This window comes from Stenella coeruleoalba (genome assembly GCF_951394435.1).
Source record: "Stenella coeruleoalba genome assembly, chromosome: 5".
Taxonomy (NCBI): domain Eukaryota; kingdom Metazoa; phylum Chordata; class Mammalia; order Artiodactyla; family Delphinidae; genus Stenella; species Stenella coeruleoalba.
Window position 1 is genome coordinate 64,573,050 of NC_137150.1, and position 21,710 is coordinate 64,594,759.

Consider the following 21,710-nt stretch of genomic DNA (forward strand, 5'->3'; position numbering starts at 1 on the left):
TTAGCAGATACAAACTACTATACATAAAATAGATAAACAACAAGGTTCTACTGTATAGCACAGGGAACTATATTCAATATCCTGTAATAAACCATAATGGAAAAGAATATGAAAAAGAATATATATATGTATAACTGAATCACTTTGCTGTACACCAGAAACTAACACAACATTGTAAATCAACTATACTTCAATAAAATTTTTTTTTAAAAAAAGCAAAAAAACAGTAAATAGTTAAAAACAAAACACCTAGTTTTTGGTTTTGTTGATTTTTTTCTATTGATTTTCTGTTTTCAATTTCATTGATTTCTGCTCTAAATCTTATTCTTTCTTTTATTCTGCTTACTTTGGATTTAATTTGCTCTTCCTTTTCTAGTTTTCTAAGGTGGAAACGTAGATTATTGATTTTAGGTATTTCTTCCTTTTTAACATATGCATTTGAAGCTATAAAATTTCCTCTAAGCACTGCTTTTGCTGAATCCGACAAATTTTGATGAACTGTGTTGTTATATTCATTTAGTTCCAAACATTTAAAAAATTTTCTTGTGATTTCTTTTTTAACCCATGTGTTATTTAGAAGTGTGTTGTTTAATCTCCATATATTTTGGGATATCCACTAATCTGTTACTGACTTTTAGTTTAATTCCATTGTAGTCTGAAAGCATACATTGTACGATTTTTATTATTTTAAATTTGTTAAAGTGTATTTTATGGCCCAGAATGTAGTTTATCTCGGTGAATGTTTCATATGAGCTTGAGATAAATGTGTATTCTGCTGTTGTTGGATGAAGTAGTCTATAGATGTCAATTATATCCAGTATGATGATGCTGTTGAATTCAACTATGTTCTTACTGATTTTCTGCCTGCTGGATCTATCCATTTCTAATGGAGGAGTGTTAAAGTCTCCAACTATGATAGTTGATTCATCTATTTCTCATCTATCAGTTTTTGCCTTACATAGTTTGATGCTCTGTTGTTAGGTGCGTACACATTAAGGACTCTTACGTCTTCTTGGAGAATTGACCCCTTTGTCCAAATGTATTGCCCTTCTCTATTTCTGATAGTTTTCTTTGCTTTGAAGTCTGTCTGAAATTAATATAGCTTCTCCTGCTTTCTTTTGATTAATGTTAGCATGTTATATTTTTTCCATCCATTTACTTTTAATCTATATGTGTCTTTATATTTAAAGTGGGTTTCTTGTAGAAAACATATTGTTGGGTCTTGTTTTTTAATAATATACTCTGGCAATCTCTGTCTTTTAATTGGTGCATTTAGACCATTGACATTCAGAGTGATTATTGATAATAGTTGGATTAATATCTACCATATTTGTTACTGTTTCCTATTTGTTGCCCTTGTTCTTTGTTCTTATTTTTGTCTTCCAGTTATACTTCTTTTTTAACTTTTTAAGAGGTTGACTCAAGGTTTGCAATATACATTTATGACTAATGCAAATCTACTTTTGAATATCACTTAACAGTAGTGTCAGTACCTTATAACAGCAGAATAATCCTAATTCCTCCCTCCGGTTGTTTGTATCATTGTTGTCATTCATTTCACTTATATATAAGCACAACTAAGCATATTTGTGTGTGCATATATTATGTATGATATATCTGTAAGCATACGTAATTTACTACATTGTTGCTATATTATTATTTTAAACAAACTGTTATCTGTGAGGTCAATTCAGAATAAGAAAAATGAAAGTTTTTCTTTTACCTCCACTGACTGCTTCTTCAATGCTCTTCCTTTCTGTATATAGATCCAAGTTTCTGACCTACATTTTCCTTCTCACTAAAGAACTTCTTTTAACATTTCTTGCAAGGCAGATCTACTGGAAACAAATTCCCTCAATTTTTGTTTGCTTGAGAGAGTCTTTGTTTCTCCTTTACTTTTCAAGAATAATTCCATTGGGTCAGAATTCTAGGGTACAGCATTTTAGGGTGGTGGTTTTCTTCTCTCAACAATAAATATTTCACTCCATACTTTTGCTTGCACGGTTTCTGAGAAGTTGCATGTAATTCTTATTTTTATTCCTCTATAAATAAAGTATTTTTGGGACTTGCCTGGCAGTCCAGTGGTTAAGACTCTACGCTTCCACTGCAGGGGGTGCAGGTTCGATCCCTGGTCAGGGATCCCACATGCCGCACGCTGTGGCCAAAATTTAAAAGTATTTTTTCCTCCGGCTTCTTTCAGGGTTTTTTCTTTATTTTTGATTTTGTATAGTTTGAAAATGATGTGCCTAGGTATAGTATTTTTTGCATCTATCCTACTTGGTGGTATTCCCTAGGCTTCCTGGTTTGGTGCCTGACATTAATTTGGGGGAAATTCTTTTTTTTTTTTTTTTTTTTTTTGGGGGGGAAATTCTTAATCATTATTATTTCATATATTTTTTTCTGTTCGTTGTTTTTCTTCTTCTGATATTCTCATTACACGTACAGCTTTTATAGTTGTCTCACAGTCCTTGGATATTGTTCTAGCTTTTTTTTTTGTCTTTTTGCTTTTCAGTTTTGGAGTTCTCTTTTGATATATGCTCAAGCTCAGAGATTCTTTCCTTACTTAGCTGTGTCCAGTTTACTAATAAGCCCACCAAAAGCATTCTTCATTTCTGTCACAGTGTTTTTGATTGTTAGCATTTATTTCTTAGGGTTTCCATCACTCTGCTACATTGCCCATCTTTTTTTTTTTGTAAAAACATGATGCAATTGTCTTCTAAATTACAGTGTTTATAAGATAGCTACCAAACTTGTTTCTGTTTTTTTAAATAAATTTATTTTTGGCTGTGTTGGGTCTTTGTTGCAGTGTGCAGACTTCTCATTGCAGTGGCTTCTCTTGAGGCAGAGCACCGGCTCTAGGTGCGTGGGCTCAGTAGTTGTGGCTCACGGGCTCTAGAGCAGATTCAGTAGTTGTGCCGCAGAGGCTTAGTTGCTCCGCAGCATGTGGGATCTTCCCAGACCAGGGCTTGAACCCGTGTCCCCTGCATTGGCAGATGGATTCTTAACCACTGCGCCACCAGGTAAGTCCCTGCCCATCTCTTCTTACACGCTGTCTACTTTATCCTTTACAGCCCTTAGCATATTATTCATAATTATTTTAAATTCCCTGGGCTGATAATTCCAACATTCCTGCCATGACTGGGTCTGATGCTTGCTCTGTCTCTTTAAACTGTGTTTTTTTGCATTTTAATATACCTTGTAATTTTTCTCAATAGCTGAATGTGATATACTGGTTAAAAGGAACTGCTAGGGCTTCCCTGGTGGCGCAGTGGTTGACAGTCCGCCTGCCGATGCAGGGGACACGGGTTCGTGCCCCAGTCCGGGAGGATCCCACATGCCGCGGAGCGGCTGGGCCCGTGAGCCGTGGCCGCTGAGCCTGCGCGTCCGGAGCCTGTGCTCCGCAACGGGAGAGGTCACAGCAGTGAGAGGGCCACGTACCGCAAAAAAAAAAAAAAAAAAAAAAGGAACTGCTATAAATAGGCCTTTAGAAATGTGGTGATAAGGTGTGGGGGAAGGGGAAGCATTTATAGTCCTATGATTATGTCTCAGTTGTTTAGTGGGTCTGTACCTCTGGACTGCGAACTTCACAGGGTTTCTCAGTTTCTCTTCTCCCCCCTTTAGGTGGAACAAGAAGGCTAGAGTGGGCTGGAATAGTATACTTTCCCTCCCCTGAGACAGTTAGGTCTGATAAAACCCTAGCAGGCTAGGTTCTGGTTAACTAGTTTCTTCTGAGGGCAGGCCTTGTTACAAAGAACAGAGTGCTCTGGCATATTTTGAAATGATTTCTTTCCCCTTCCCCTGAGGGAAGTGTAAGGAGACTTTTCTCCAATATTTATCGTGAAAATCTGGTCAAGCTCCTAGATGTAAACTCACAAAACTGTGCCCGCCCCTAACCATCCACCCCTCCCCGCAAGACTTGGTATCTCTGGTGTTTTTAACTCTCAGAGTTATCCACACTGAGCCTCTAGTAATTTGTCAAATTACAGTTCATATATTCCTACTCTTGTACTAGTTGCCATGGTGTTTTCCACTTGTGGGAGGTTTCTGCTCAGGCAAGCCATGACTCCCTGTATTCATCTGTCTGTCCAATCCTGGGAGCAAACATTTGCCCTGTGTCCAACCTCCTCTTACAGATCCAAGAGGAGTTGTGAATTTTTCAGTATGTTAAGCTTTTTGCTTATTGTTGGGACAAAGTGGTGACTTCCAAGCTCATTATTACACAACTGGGACCAGAATTCTGTGAGTTTTTAATATATTTAATTATAGATCTAAGACTTAAAGTCTGAGTTGAGAATAATAATATATGTTTTGACAAATTAGAAATAATGCATTTAAAAATGGAAGTTTCAAGAAGAGATAAAGATGAAATTAGATCCTACCTATTACACAGACACTGTGTAGGAGTTCAGAGGTACTACTGAAAAGGAACACTGGAAGGTAAAAAGTTAAATAAAACCACAGCTAACATCATACTCAATAGTGAAAAGCTGAAAGCATTTCCTCTAGGATTGGCAACAGGACAAGGATGCCCACTCTTGCTACTTTTATTCAAAATAGTATTGGAAATCCTGGCCACAGTGGTTGGACAAGAAATAGAAAAGGAAGGAACCCAAACTGGAAGGGAGGAGGTAAGGCTGCCACTGTTTGCAGATGACATGATACTATACTTGGAAAATCCTAAAGACACCACCAGAAAACTACTAGACCTCATCAATGAATTCAGTAAGGTTGCAGGATACCAAATTAACATACAGAAATCTGTTTCATTTCTATGTACTAACAACAAACTATCAGAAAGATAAATTAAGGAAACAATTCCACTTACCATCAGGTCAAAAGAATAAAATACCTAGGAATAAACCTACCTTAGGAGGTAAAAGGCCTGTACTTAGAAAACTCTAAGACACTGATGAAAGAAATGGAGGATGACACAAACAGATGGAAAGATATACCATGTTCTTGGGCTGGAAGAATTAATATTGTTAAAATGACCATACTACCCAAAGGCAATCTATAGATTCAATGCAATTTCTATCAAAATGCCAATGGCATTTTTCACAGAACTAGAACAAAAAATTTTTAAATTTGTATGGAAACACAAAAGACCCTGAATAGCCAAAACAATCTTGAGAAAGAACAGAGCTGGAGTAATCATGCTCCCTGGCTTCAGATTATACTACAAAGCTACAGTAATCAAAACAGTATGGTACTGTTACAAAAATGGACACACAGATCAATGGAACAGGAGAGAAAGCCCAGAAATAGGCACACACACTCATGGTCAATTAATCTACAACAAAGGAGGCAAGAATATACAATGGAGAAAACACAGTCTCTTCAATAAGTGGTGGTAGGAAAACTGGATAGCTACATGTAAAAATAATGAAGTTAGAACATTCTCTTAACACTATACACAAAAATAAACTCAAAATGGATTAAAGACCTAAATGTGAGACCGGAAACCATAAAACTCCTAGAGGAAAACATAGGCAGGACACTCTTTGACATAAATTGCAGCAATATTTTTTTTGGATCTGTCTCCTAAAGCAAAGGAACTAAAAGCAAAAATGAACAAATGGGACCTAATTAAACTTAAAAGCTTTTGCACATCGGAAACCATTGACAAATGAAAAGACAACCTACTGAATGTGAGAAAATATTTGCAAATGATATGACTGATTAGGAGTTAATATCCAAAGTATATAAATAGCTCATACAACTCAACATAAAACAAACAACCCAATTAAAAAATGGACAGAAGAACTGAATAGACATTTTTTCTGAAGAGGAAATGCAGATGGCCAATAGCCCCATGAAAAGATGCTTGACATCACTAATAATCAGGGAAATGCAAATCAAAACCACAATGAGATATTCACCTCACACCTGTCAGAATGGCTATCATCAGAAAGAACACAAATAATGAATATTGGAGAGGACACAGAGAAAAGGGAACCCTCCTACACTGTTGTTGGGAATATAACTTGTTGCAGCCACTGTGGAAAACAGTATGGAGGTTTTAAAAAAACCTAAAACTACAACTACCATATGACCCAACAATTCCACTCCTGGGTATATATCTGAAAAAAACAAGAACACTAATTCAAAAAGATACATGCACCCTAATGTTCATAGCAGCATTATATACAATAGTCAAGATGTGGAAGCATCCCAAGTATTCATCAACAGATGAATAATATATATTATTATTACCCAGCTATAAAAAAGAATGAAATTTTGCCATTTGCATCAACATAGATGGACATGGATAATATTATGCAAAGTGAAATAAGTCAGAGAAAGACAAATAGTGAATTATATCACTTATATGTAGAATCTAAAAAATAAACTAGTGAATAAAACAAAAAAGCAGCAGACTCACAGATACAGAGAAAAAACTAGTGGTTATCAGTAGGGGGAGGGGCAAGATAGTGGCAGGGGATTAAGTGGTAGAAACTACTATGTATAAAATAAAAAGCTTCCATGTTTTGGCTATTGTAAATAATGTCGCTATGAACAATGGGGTATCATTTCAAATTAGAGTTTTCATTTTTATTTTCTTCAGATAAATATGCAGGAATTGCTGAAACATACAGTAATTCTATTTTTAATTTTTTGAGGAAACTCCATACTGTTTTCCACAGTGGCTGCACCAATTTTCATTCCCACCAACAGTGCATTAGTGTTCTCTTTTCTCCACATCTTCATCAACACTTATTTGTCTTTTTGATAATAGCCCTTCTTACAGATGTGATGTGATATCTCATTGGATTTTTTCTTTCTTCTGTTCAGCTTGGGTGATATCCACTACTCTGCCTTCCAGTTTGCTGATCCATCCTCTGTATCATTTTATCTATTGTTGATTCCTTCTAGTGTATTTTTATTTATTTATTTAAATAAATTAATATTTATTTATTTACTTATTTTTGGCTGCATTGGGTCTTTGTTGCTGCGTGCAGGCTTTCTCTAGTTGCAGTGAGCGGGGGCTACTCTTCGTTGCAGTGCGCAGGCTTCTCGTTGCAGTGGCTTCTCTCGTGGAGCACAGGCTCTAGGTGCACAGGCTTCAGTAGTTGTGGCACATGGGTTCAGTAGTTGTGGCACACAGGCTCTAGAGTGCAGGCTCAGTACTTGTGGCTCACGGGCTCAGCTGCTCCGAGGCATGTGGGATCTTCCCAGACCAGGGCTCGAACCCATGTCCCCTGCATTGGTAGGCGGATTCTTAACCACTGTGCCACCAGGGAATTCCCTCTAGTGTATTTTTAATTTCAGTTATTGTATTCTTCAGCTGTGTTTGGTTCTTATTTATATTTTCTAACTCTTTATTAAAATCCTGTGTCTATTCTTCTCTTAAGTTTGATGATTATCTTTGTGATCATTACGTTGAACTCTTATTGGGTATCTCTACTTCACTTAGTTCTTTTTCCAGGGTTTTATCTTGTTTGAAACATATTTCTCTATCTCCTCATTTTGCCTAATTCTCTATGTTTATTTCTATGTATTAGGTAGGTCAGTTACATCTCCTTGATCTTGGAGAAGTGGCCTTATGTAGGAGACATCCTATGGGGTCCTGCAGCACACTCCCCTCTGGTCACCAGAGCTAAACACTCAAGGGCTATCATATTATCCAACTTTCCCTAATCTGATAGACGAGAAATAGTATTTCATTGTAATTTTACTTTGCATTTCTCTGAGTAAGGCTAGATATCTTTTTATATGTTTTAAGAGCCATTTTTTATTACTTTCTTGTGTATATATGTAGTCTGTTAAAACCTTTTGCCCATTTTTCTGTCATATGTGTGCTCTGGGCATCAGAACACTCCATGAAAATGAGGAACTTGGTCTGTTACAAGATCAGGGTCTCCAAAAATTAGACAAATCTGTCATTTATGAGAAGCAAAATTATTTTTAATGTGTAGATAAGGAAATCTCCCCATGAGTCTTCATAAAGATATTAGACATATGTTTATGAATATATACACATGAATTTATATTTATGTACATAAATGAATTATATTAAACAAATCTATCTGTTGATCGATATATATATACACACACATACTAATTTTAGCATTTCTTAATGGAAGTTGTAGATAAGATTATTTTATTCCTGCATCACTTCAATTGTTTCTTCCTTACAGTTGTCCTTTTACTTCCTTATTGGGTGACATTTGGCTTTATGTTCAAGGGTCTTTTTGCGGTTTTAGCTCAGTTTTGTCCTAGCGATAACCACCTGCCTGGGGTGAATACCAACACGGATATAAGCCTTCTCCTGCTGCACATGTTCAATGTGGATGACACATCTTCCTATCACCTGGACCACCTTGCCAATCTGCTGACCTTCTAGTGTCCAATTCAGTGTCCTCACACAAACTGAACTTCAACATCCTTTCAGATGGGCATAAATCGAACATTGTACTTCTGTCTCAGCAACTTAGAAAGTGGGGAGGGCAATCTTCCTACCAATGTGGGAAGACACATTGAATTGCCTTTTATTTTTAGGGTTCTTGCTCTAGTCAGAAGTTACACAGGGATTAAACTTCATTTTGGCTGCTATTGTTTTAGCAATGACCACAAGAGGAAAAAAAAGCTGATAGATACTTTTATTTATCTTCCCACTCTTTTCTATGATCCTCACTAGCTCAAAATATCTGTCAAGAGGAAGAAGGCAAGTGAGGGACTGATCCTGAGGAGCAGTGGACCAGTCCTGTGCAGGCTGCAGATGTCCAACAAACCAGCAGCCGAGAGGGACGGAGCTCTCTAATGTTTCTGTTACGGTTGGTGCTGGTGTGTGACAGTTACCTCGATTTTATGGGCCTCATCAAAAGGAGAGAAGATCCTAACTGACCACAGATTCCATTAGAAGACATATGGCCTGTGCTCAAAACATAATCTGAGTTAGGAAACTTATTGTCTTGAATCTGTACGACTAAAATTTTTTTCAATTATCAGTGCCAGAGTGTAGTCAAAGCCCTTGGTGCCGCCAGAAGCCAGCCCAGACCTCCACTCAGAAAGAGGCTGTTCCAAGGTAGAGATTCTGCTGACCAGCCAGCTAAACCCAGAGCAGAGTCAGGCCACTGAAACTCAGCATTTAATGAAAAACTTACCCTTCTTATTGCCTCACAGTATACAGAGTTTTTTCCTCAATACCTTTCAAGATTCATAACCTACCAAGGAAAGTAGCCTCTAATTTTCAGATGAAATACTAAGGCTCAGAGAGGTCTGCTCCAGTTGTCCAATATGATACAACTGTTGGCAAGAGCCATGACTTCAAGATACCAGGCTCCTTGTTCTCTCCTTTTTGTTTCTGGATTTATTCTGACAAGATTCTTCCCAGCATTGTAAAGCAATTATACTCCAATAAAGATGTTAAAAAAAAAAGATTCTTCCCAGAAGCAAAGACCATTTCTACAAACAGAGTCCATGATTTCAGAACGAAGTCTGACATTTTAAAATTTGGGAGTAAAGATTTGTTCAATTAGCTAGGCTCAGGATACAGAAATACATCATTTTATACATGGATCCCTTTTTCCTCCACCACAGCTTTTCCCAACGTGATGCCTACAAGTTCATTCAACCCAGTATAACCACTACTGTAATGCATAGTCCAGCTCTTTCCTCCACTGTCCCACCACTGGGTTGTCTTTATCTACTTTGTCTTAGGTCTTTAATATTGCTCTAATTCCTGCAGACGTAGGATCTATTTTTCAAAAATTTATGCCCTAAAAAATCAATGTCCTCGGCCTTTTCATCTTCCAGTTTTATTTTCCATTTTTTCTAAGTCTACAATTATACCCACTCATGTCTTTTACATTCACCTCAGATACATTTCTGTGCTCAAGTCAGCTACACAATTACAAGGTAGAGCCTCCCATTCAATTTTGAAAATAGGGAATTCCCTTCTAATATCAGAGGAAAAGATGCTACTGACACCTTAGTACAAAGAAAAACATACCCTTCCTTTGCAAAGATGTAGCCTTGCACAAGGGCATGGCTTGGCAAGGGAAATTCTGACAGAGCTTTAGTCTCCACTAACTTCCTTGGCCAGCCATCTTTGTGTCACACCCCAATTGCACAATCATACCAGGTAGCCCTCGGTCTGGGATCCATGAAGAATATACCTTAAGGTTTTGTTTAGTGGCTGACAAGCCAAGTAGACATGGTCATCTCACAGTCTGTAATTACATCTGCAAGATTTAATACTCTCCCCAGTCTACTTAATTAGTTCCATGAGGGTAGGAACTCTGTTTTTACTCACTCCATATGCCAGCGCCTGGTACAATAGTAAGCACTCATTACTTCTTCAATCCTTTTTATAACTGTGGCTTCAATTCTTTGGGCAAAGCAGAAAGTTTACTTTATAACTCAGACATGGCCACTGCTCAACAGTTTATCTATGGCAAACATGGGGACCATTACAGAGAAGAGTGAAGATGGGCAGCCAATTCAAAAGCAGAGACTGCTAACTGTAATAGCTAGCTAAGCTAACAAATTCTGGGCTAGCACCTACAATTGCTTCTGAATACTGTCTCATTTAACTAGAGTAGCAATATAAATGACTGAATCTGTGACTGGTTCTTAACGGACCACTGTGATATTTACAATTTATCAGTTACCTCCTGTTTTTTCTAATCCCATTCTTGTGTCTTCCTCCAATCCATTTGCCATACCACAGCCAGTACGAAAACTAACCTGATTAATGTGTTTTTCAGTTCAAAATCTTTCAATGTCTTTCTTGCTTAGGAAAAAAGATAAAATTCTATCATGCTGTGCAAAGCCCTCTGTGATTTGGCCTCTACTTACCTCTGCGCGCTCATCTCAAGTCATTCTCTTTACTTTCTATGCTCTGGCCACCATCCTTTCACTTCCTTAGGCCTATGAGGCTCACTGCTGCTCAAGGCATTCACACATGCTGTTTCCTCTGTCTAAAATTCTTCTTCCCCCCACCACAATCGCCACTTACCTGACTCTTGCCTCTCCTACAGTTCTTAGCTTAACTCAAGTTCTGATTGGCATACTGAGTGCATAATATAATGTGGGTCCACCCTCTCGCCCAGTAACTCTACTTCCTAGCAGCCAATTCTTTTCTTCCATAGTTCTTATCCCATTCTGTCCCAATCTATACATCTGTATGATTTGATTAGCATCTATCTCTACCCGTGGACAGTAATTCCACGAAGGTCTGTTTGGCTCGCTGGTACATCCTCAGCGTTACTTAGGGGTTTGGCATATAACCTGGATTCTAGTGTTACACTGAATAAATGAAAGTACAGTTTTTAAGGATCACAGAGACATATTAACATGGGATGGGGGAAGGTAACATGAGGAAGTAAGAAGTAAAAGCAGACAAGAAAGAGCATCCCTGGCATTACAGCCAGGGCTCATCTCATCGCCATTCAGATCCCACAGCAGCTCAGGAGCAGTTCTTGAGCCGCAGTGATCTGAGTCATCCAGCAGCTATGATGGTGTCTCAGCAACAAAAGTAAGCGCCCCTTGGTTCCTGCAGTTCCTGACTTCTTCCTGCTATTCATTTCTCAGCAACACTCTTCTGCTTCTCTTGTTAACTATCCATCATGAGGAAGTTTTTTTAATCTTAAAAAAATTGTCCTTATGAAAAAAGTTAACTCATTACAGAAAAATTAAAGAAAAAAGAACACTAAAAAGCTATTATCCCATTTATCTAGAAAGAAAATAACAGCTTGATATAAAAGCCTTCTAGAAAATACATATGTACACATAGAAATTACCTTCCTATAAACTGAGACATTTACAGATACAATTTTGTAACTTCTATTCTTAATACACAAATTTTCTTGGAACTTTATAAGTTGTCACAATAACCCTTTATATTTGGAGATCTTAAATCTGTTCCAGTGTTACACTATTACAAATAATACAAGACAGAAATAGCTGGTTGAAAATAAATAGGAATCTAAAAAGAAAGTAATTCACTTCCACAAAACTTAAAATATGAACATATACATTTAAACTGGTAATGTGTTGTCAAACCACCTCATGGTATATTTATATTACTACTATTTTAAGAACCAGTACCTGTGGATATTAATTTTTAAAAAATCTAATTGTCAAAATTGTCTAACTTGCTGTCTTCTGAACTTCTTTCAAATTGTGTGCCACCACTCCACTGGAGGATCTTAGACCTCCCATTAATAAGAAATGCTAACTTCTGAGCTTAGGGTTAAGAGGCCATATAATTATTTTTAATGGATTTAGATGCAAAAAAAGTCTAGGTCTCAGATAGTGAGAGTAAATTACGGCAGCACAGTCCTCCTGCAAACAGTGCTAGAGATATGGGAGCAGTATGGATGTGCTGTGACAGAGGAAATTCTTTTCCCCAACCCTAAGGTGGCAGGGGTAGTGGTAGTGTGGAAAAATTATGGAGTCTGTCTGAGTTCACATAGCGTCTATTTGCCTGTTAACCCAGCCTTTTCACATGTGACCCAAGCTATTCTCTTGGCTTTCCTCCCATAATCATCTTGTTGCTAGATGTCTATTCTATGTCCACCATCTCCTCTAAGGTGCAGGTAGAAAGAAGGGGAAGAAACTAGGGCAAAAGGGCATATGCCCTGAGGTATCCCCTTTTAAGGGGCTTTACTAGAAACCCTTCCACACCTTTAATTACACCTCAGTGACAAGAACCGTGTCACACTGTCATCCTTATCAGTAGTGGAGGCTGGACAATGTAGGTTTTTAGCTGAGAACATTGCCACCTCCATGCAAATCAGGATTCTGTTAATAAAGAAGAAGAAAAGAGTAAAGAGGTAGTTAACTAGCAGTCTCTTATACACAGTTTTGGAAAAGATGGCTTAAGGAGACTTCTGGGAATTTCAGTTCCCAAAATAACCAAAGCAAAATGGGGGGAAATGTAAAAAGTTCTCAGTAGAACGACCTACTGGTCTGGCTACTAAAAGATAGGGTAAAAAAAACCCAAATTGATGGGCAATCCATAAATGTTATGGTCAGGAAATACCAAGAAAACTAATAGCGATTACCAACCTTACTGTCTGCTCTTCAACCCTAATACCGAAACTTCAGACAGTCCTGAAACAAATGCCCTAGAGGGGAGGCCAGTGTCCTCAGACTAGGACACTTTCCTCATTGGGAACCCTAGGGAACAGGAGGCTTTATGTACAGGTAACAGACTAGTACGTACATAGCGTGGGGTACAGAGTGGGGTGTGGTTGAGACACAAATGTTCCATGGAAACCAAGCCACAGGGACCTCTGCAGGAGTCTATAGGCTAACAGACATAACAACGGACAGGTCTGGAAACACCGAATGGGTAATAAAGAAAGGAAAGACATAACTACTATCTCTGCCCCATCTTCTCCTCTTCTCCCCATACAGAAAAAGAACCTTTAGCTACCTATCAAGTTCACCCTAGGTTGACCAAATGATGACTTTGGACAGCTACAGAGAGCATCTAGCTGACTTGGATCTATTCTGTGGATGATTTTACCATTTCTACTATAACAATTTCTACCATTTCTACTCAGAAAAATCTTGGAAGGATGCAAGGGAAGAAATCGACTGGGCTGCCACCAAACCCAATGAGAGGACCATCCCCTCCCTTGAGAACACTGGTTCTACTGGCTAGGGTTCTTGATATCACTCTCATTTGAAAGTCTTCTCAATGAAGACTTCACGGTAGTAAGACAAAGATGTGCAGTAGGACAAAAATATTTATTGATTTATTGTACTATTCCAGGTATTAGTTCCCAGTAAAGTGAATGAGTACAGGGCTCTCCTCTAGGGCTCTTGGGCTAGGAGCTCTTACCCAGTGTTGCCCAAAATTTCAATGCCAATACATACAGCTGTTAGCTGGAGCTAACTCTGCATGGAAACTTGGAAAGAAATTCAAAGAGGTATCTGGTACCCGCATTGAAGATAGTGAAGATAAATTCTAGAAGGTCTGGCTATAATACCAGTATAAATAAGGTTACAGCCAATAAGGTCCTCATTCTAGTATAATACAACAGCACTGGTTATAACAGCAGTTCTATCTTGAAGGAATGATCACACTAGACATTTCAGGTAATTCAGAACACCTGTAATAATTGGCTTTTCTCAAGAAAAGACTAAACTGCATATATCTGGCCATATGCCAAGTTATCTAATTAGTCTAGAGGCTGCATATATAGAATAATACAGATCTCAACTGTGAACATACATACTTCATTCCAGAACAACTGAAGGATGCGAAATCATGGTAAATTTCAGAACCTGGATAGTTTATGCAAAGGCTAAATTTAAAAGTGATAATGGAGGTCCTATTGCAGTTATAAGAGAAGATACATGTGGGGATGGGAGCACAATAAACTTATGAAATCTCTATCAGCTGGAACAGGGTTAACTGTAGCTGGCCATTTAACTGGAGCTGTCAGAGAAATGACCCATTCCCCAAACCCTGAGATACTTCCTGGACCCTGCTGTCCTAAGCACAGTCCCCAATCCTGTCCATATATGCTTCTCTTGAGGCTGAGCTGAAGGGAATAGGCACCAGTACTTGTAACATCAAGGATGCTCATAAAGATCTTATCTTATAACACCCATATTAAGTACCAGAAACTGGACTCCGGGTTTTGGCAAAAAGTGTACACCCACTCCTAATTCTCCTACCTATTGGATATGAGGACCAATCCAATGGCTGCATGAAAAACATAGTAGGTGCTGCTATTTGGGACTAACTAGACCAGCACTGGGAGCCACTAAATGGCTCCCTAAAATCCTTATTGGGATCCGGGACAGAATTTATAATTTCCAAAGTTTAGATTGACAAAGCAACTCAGAGATCTGTGATACAGCTACTATATATATGCAACAGTAATGCTGAAGAAATGGTAGTCATAAGATATACAGTGGTCTAAAACCACATGTCCTTAATATTATATTCTAGCTAGGAAGGAGGACCATGTGCTATTAAAAAGAAAAAATACCTATATCCCAGACAATTCCCAAAACACATGGGATTCAATAAGATATATCCATAAGGAAGTGGCTAAGCTGAGTGAATTTCATGTGGTCCTGGTTTTCCATACCTTGTGATAAAGTGGGAATTTACATTAAGGAAGTTTATTATTTGTGAACTAAATACTTCTATTTTTAAGTGATGAGACATATGAAAATAATGATGGCATCATGCTGGTCTGGAGTCATCACATTGGTCTAGACAAAAGTTGTCAACTAAGGGGTAGACTGTGGTGGGTCATGACTTGTAATTTAAAAAGTCTGTGGCTGCAAAAAGCTCTATGGAAAGCCCCCTTGTTATTTGTAGCTCTGAACTGGAGAGTTCCTACATTCTGTGTTTCAGTTTGAAGGTCTGTATTCAAAACATGAGCTTTAGGTCCAGTAATACGGTAGCTAGAGTATAGATTTACTGGTTTACCTATCAATGACATCACCCTCTAAACTGATTTTAAAAAACAGACTGAGGAGACTCAGTGCCCCTCTAACCTGGCGGGACTCCCATCCTGCACTAGTCCCATAAACCCACAGATTCAGGGCGCATCTCAGGGAGAGAAAAGATAGGCACTGGGAGCAGCACCTGTTGTCCTACCTTAAGGCATTCTCTGCTCTAACTAGCTGAGTTATAGCCTTCACCTGAGATAAGCTAATTCTTGCTACCACCAGGGTTAAATCCTGACATGTATCCTGACCCACAGCTTCCAGGGGTCATGGGCTCTTACCACAACCAACAGTTCCCCCTTTCAGGGAATCCAACGTCATCAAGTGACTGTCAAACATCCTTAAAATTCTCTAGAAATAGCTGTCAGAGTGTGTTCATTCCTACCCCAAGCCTAGCCTACAGGGATTGTTATAAATCCCAATTGCTAAGCACTGATTAGAGTACTCAAGATGAAGCATCTCACCAAATTCTTACAATCTCTGACCTCTAAAATGCCTACCAGTTTACCTTCCAAATGGTCAAATGCAGGATTAGTGTATGTCTATTTCCAATCCCCTTCAAAAGATACCTAAAGATAAACATAACAGACGCATCCTTACCCAGAAAGAATGTGCTCTGACTTGTCAGGAACAAGTTGGGAAGGGGTATTTCCTCTTTGAGAATCTTGCCTACCTCAAGGGATCAACCTGACATAGGAAAAAAAAGGGGATGTGATATACTTTGGGGGTCGGGGAGAGAGGTGGTTAAAATATCCATCAAATGCTTAGAACTTGACAGCAAATAAAGTTTGGGGCACTCCATGTGCTATCCCAGACAGAAACCTTAATAGGGATAAGAGTGTAAACCATTTATGCTTCCTAAATTTCATGTCTCCAGACTTGTGAAAGCTATGGAAAAACTAAACCTCATAGAAAGTGCCACACACTGTGAAATGGATCCTGTACTAGGCGCATCTCTGCATTTTGTGAGGCTTTCTGAAATTGTGGGAAGCATTCCTTGGAACCCACTAGTAAAAGTCAGAACATTTTGGAGTGATTAAATGTCATAAATATGCAACCCTGGGAATCTTTTCACAAGGAGAGTTTTTGTATCAAAATCATCTTGTGTGTCCCATGTGTGGATAAAGGTATAAGCTAAAAACAGAAGGTGTTTTTTTTTTTAAGGATATCAACATCCATGTATTTTTAATGTTTTGAAAAACCACAGTATTTTAAAAACCTGCTGTGCATTAATGATGTATTTTGCAGATTTCCCGTTTCTGCTAATGGTCGTTTAGGTTGTTCACATCAGGCCTACAGCTGAAAACAACTATAAAACTGGATAAAATGTATTTAAAATTATCTTTTTAAAAGCATCAAAGAGATTATAAAAGAGGAAGGAATTATCAGCACAAAGTAAAGAGAAGCCAAGAATCTAGAGAAGTAGACACGCCTGAAGCTAATCCCAGAAAATTAGAAACTCCATTCTGATGGCCTTTCAGGGTGCAGAAGGGAATAGAAAACAAAACTCTGGGTCCATGCAAGTTGGGGACTCTGACAGGAGACCTTCCCCTACAACAATATGGGTTCCAGGATCTCAGAGTGAAGGTGAACAAGAATTGGAATAACCTGGGGAGAAGTAAAACAGAATAACAATCCCTGAGTATTCTAGGAAATAGCAAACTCTGAACAGGTGGTCCCAGACTGGTAGTGCCCCTGGGTGCCTGGCAGAAGTAAATGCAAACAGTCTTTGGAGCAAAGTATTTTCATTATAGGCCTCACAATTATTCCTACAAAATAACCTTTCAAGTGCAATGACTAGCACAGAGTCAAATATACCCAGGATATAGGAAAATTAAAATTAGTGAATAAAGCAGACAACAGAAAGAGATCAACAGAAACTCTAGATGTAGGGCTCAGGATCTGTGTCTTAATAGGCCACCCAGGTTTTTCTGATATATGCTAAAGTTTGAGAATCAATGCTTTATACTTTAATCATATAAATATGCGTCCTACAAAAAAATGTATAAGTGTATTAGGTCTGGGGAAGGGCCCAAGAATTTTCATTTCTAACAAATTCCCAGATGATGCTGATGCCAGACCATCCTATGAGAACCACTGGTATAGAAAAAAGGAATTACTACACAGGACAGGATAGTGGTCACCTGTGGGGAGGAGAAGAGCTGTAATTTGGAAGCAACATGCAGAAATTTCCTGGAATGCTGGCAACTTTCTATTTCTTGATGTCAGTGGTGATTACACGGTGTAATCATTATATGTTTATATTTGAATGCACAGTGAGATCACTGGCTGTCCTTCTTCCATTCAGTCACATACGTCAAATGCCACTGCACTAATCTTACCCATCATCATCCTGCCACCCTCATTTAAAATCAATTTCTAAAGTATAAAGTGTAAAAAGTTAATAAAGTTGTGAGATGTAAATTCCTCAACTTCAGTTCCTAGTGTAATTAGCTCACAAAATTAAATTCCTACAAAACTAAAAAAACAACTATCAAACTTTTAACAAGAAAAAAGTGTACAATATAAAAAATGACCGCTTTTTTCCCTAAGTGAAAAGAAAGGGGGAACTTCCTACTTCAAAGAGGAAAAGATGCAAATACAATCATTTTTGCCTTTGTGAGAATATCAGGTTCATATATAAATGAGTGCCACTTAAGAGCTATATAAAGTCATCTAGCTCACCCCGTAGGTATAAAGAGGATATCAGTGATTACTGTCAGGCTAGGTTAAGACTTCATCCCATCCACGGTTTTAAACTATTCTTTGTTATAATAATCACTTGGTTTGAAAACCAATCATAAGTCCTCAAAGCATCCTACTCTTGCAAGAAAGTCAGAGTCCCTGCTACAGACTCATCAAAAGTTGTGGATATACCTATTGACTGTCCTACTCTATGCGCCCTCTGGATTACCAGAACTGGTTTGGAAGATTGCAGGATCTTCTAGTCATTTGTGAATCTTATAGTGTTTCTTGTGAGTTGATGATGTCCTTGTCACTTTCAAACTAAAGTTCTTTATACATACCATTCATTCGTTTTATTCTCACTTTATCATAAATGGTACTGATAAAATTTTTCAGCCTCAATTTTTTTCTATGTGGCAAGTAGCTTCCGAGTAATCTTCAATTTTGAAACTGAAAGTATTCAATTATTTATTTTTATTTTATTTATTTATTTTTTTTGCGGTATGCGGGCCTCTCACTGTTGTGGCCTCTCCCGTTGCGGAGCACAGGCTCCGGACGCGCAGGCTCAGCGGCCATGGCTCACGGGCCCAGCCGCTCCGCGGCATGTGGGATCTTCCCGGACCGGGGCACGAACCCGTGTCCCTTGCCAGGGAAGCCCGTATTCAATTATTTTATACAGAAAATACTTGACACAGAAGTAGCAATCTTCCTGCAAGTTGTTTTTTCCACATTACCAGGTTATCTGCAAAACGGGAAGTTTCCACCAAATATTTGATCACACTGGTCTGTGTAACTCATATTCCACTGACTTGTAGTAAGTTCAAGGCACCACTGTAAAATTTGCTGAATCCATTTCCTTACTTAGCATGTCCTCTTTTAGTTTTCTGCACATCTTTGTTTGGTATGTAACCTAAAATCAAAATGTTACTTAAGAGCCTTTTTTGGGCTTCCCTGGTGGCACAGTGGTTGAGAGTCCGCCTGCCGATGCAGGGGACACGGGTTCGTGCCCCGGTCCGGGAAGATCCCACATGCCGCGGAGCGGCTGGGCCCGTGAGCCATGACCGCTGAGCCTGCGCGTCTGGAGCCTGTGCTCCGCAACAGGAGAGGCCACAACAATGCGAGGCCCGCATACAGCAAAAAAAAAAAAAAAAAAAAAGTAAAAATGAACAAGTGCAATTCATGTTAATGCTTAATATATCCAAAATATCATTTCAACATGCAACTTATTTTAAACAATTGAATATTTTACTATAAAAAGTGAGACTTTGAAATCTGGAGTTCTTTGCACATTTAGAGCATATCGTATTTCAGACAGCCACCCTTCAAGTGCTCAGGAGCACCTGTAGTTTGTGGCTACAGAATTGGACGGCCCAGCTTTAGAATCTCCATCTCCAAGTCTCTTACTTCCTCTGAACCATGTCAAACAATGCAGCCTCTGCTCTCTGCATTCCCCCACACCAACCTGCACCAGCCCTTCCAGAGCACCTGTAAAAACAGTCCCAGAGCACCCACCCATCGATACATGATTAGCTGATTCCTTACCTGTTTCTCTCCTTAGGCAAGGAACCAAACGTTGTTGCCCTCAGAGGTGTAGCATTTCCACATTTTGCACATTCTTCAAAGACCCTAAAATATGAGGAGTGGAGGGTGAGCACTGGATCACAAAGGTCTCAATATTTCAACAACTCTCAGTTTAGTCAGTATAATCATCCCTCCTCTGTCTCTGGATGTCTTAGTAGCTACTGAGAGGTCTAGAGAAGAACCCTTGTAATTATATTTTTGTGTAATTGAATGTCACCAAAGAAAGCCTTTGGGAAAAGAGGAGAGTTGGTGCATATTTGGCTGGGCCCAGTGAAAAATGAAAATGGGGGCCCTTTGTTCAAAAATGAAGAATTCGAAGATTTCGACTACAGAGCATTAAAGCAAGCACAGGGCCCTCTGATCACGGTGTCCTTCTGAGCCTGGAGCCCTGTGACTGCACAGGTTGGCCCTTTACGAAGCTGGTCCTGGTTGAGGCTTATGTCTGTGGAGGAAGCAGGGAAGTGGTGAGATTCCCTGGACTATCCTTGAGGAAATGGACATTAAAAGGGACTCCAAAATCATTATCTACTGGAATTCACTGGGGAAGAGTTATTTTTTTTTAACATCTTTATTGGAGTATAATTGCTTTTCAGTGTTGTGTTAGTTTTTGCTGTAAAACAAAGGGAATCAGCTATATGCATCCGTATATCCCCATATGCATCCGTATATATCCCCTATATGCATACGTATTGTAAGGCCAACTGGCCCGAGGCAAGGGAACGCAATCAGACTCACAGGTTGCAACAGACCGAAACTTTCCGGACCACCCAGTTCCAGAAACTGACCTGGAGACTTTCCGGACCACCCAGTTCCAGGAACTGACCTGGGGACTTTCCACCTGCCCAGCCTTCCCGTCTTTCGAGGGGCGGGACTAACGGTCCCAAGACTGATGCAACCGGCACCGGATATTGCCACGATACCCGAAGAGACCACCAAATAAGGAACAACCTGCGCCCTCTCGGATTCGCAACGCCCCTTTCCCTTTTTCCCCTATAAATTCTGCCCAAACCCTCGCCCGGGCGCGACTTCTCTGGCCCCTTTCTCTCCGACCAGTGAACCTTGCCCGGGAGTGTTCCCAAATAAAGCTTGTTTAAGCTCTCCCCCGTTTCTTGGTGCCGTTCCTTACATTTGGTGCCGAAACCCGGGAGGTGTACCAAGCCCCGCGGTTTACCGCGCGGGCCGCTCCTCAACCAGGGAACCTCTACTCATCCACCCGATCCGGCAGAAAACAGGGTAAGTCCCCCTCCCTTGTTCCCTCCGACCCTCAGAGTCCCTGCCCACCGGACTCCCTGTCCTTAATCGCGGCCGCGTCATGGACTCCTCCGTTCTCTCTCCGGGCCTCGGGCAACTGTGGAGACGTCCCAATCGCCTGACCGCCCTCCGACCTGCCGTGAATTGGAGACTGAGACCGGGGACGCCTCTCTCCCTCTCCATTCACTCAGGGACAAACTGGGGGTCATGGGAACCTCACAATCGAAACCAGATCCTAAGACGCCCCTGGGGTGTCTCCTAGCCAATTTTACAGCCCTCGGCTTCTCCCAAGATCAACGTTGCCGACGGCTTATTTTCTATTCCACTGTGGCCTGGCCACAATATCCTCTAGACAATCAATCCAAATGGCCTCCTGAAGGGACTTTAGATTTTAACATCCTCCGTGATCTAGATAATTACTGCCGCAGGACGGGCAAATGGTCCGAGGTCCCTTATGTCCAGGCCTTCTGGTATTTATGCTCCCGCCCTTCTCTCTGCGTCGATTGTTCCACTTCCCAGATCCTTTCTGCCAAACAGACATCTCCTACATCCAAGCCCCTAATTTCCTTTGACGATGACTCCTCTCCACTAGCCGACCCACCCGAATCTCTCGCCTACCTCCTCCTTTGTAGCCCGTCTCTCAGCCTCTCAAGACAACACACTGCCGATCTCAATTACCTTGGCTCTCGCGGTTATCGGGTCTCCCCAGCCAAAGCTCAACGGTCTGTATCCTCGGTAACTTATCTGGGAATCCACCTCACCCCCACGAC

General features: G+C 39.8%; 1 long non-coding RNA gene across 7 annotated transcripts in view; it reads right to left on the minus strand.

The window, feature by feature from the left end:
• The window catches only part of LOC307186464, a 99,784-nt gene that overhangs the window by 23,962 nt on the left and 54,112 nt on the right, over positions 1–21,710 (minus strand). For 6 of the 7 annotated variants that reach the window (XR_013828333.1, XR_013828334.1, XR_013828335.1 and 3 more), the window contains 2 exons: positions 19,651–19,734; positions 16,024–16,110 (listed from right to left, as the gene is read on the minus strand). This is a non-coding gene — a long non-coding RNA (uncharacterized lncRNA). The remainder of the gene's footprint in view (positions 1–16,023; positions 16,111–19,650; positions 19,735–21,710) is intronic. The other variant, XR_013828337.1, reaches the window with a different exon arrangement.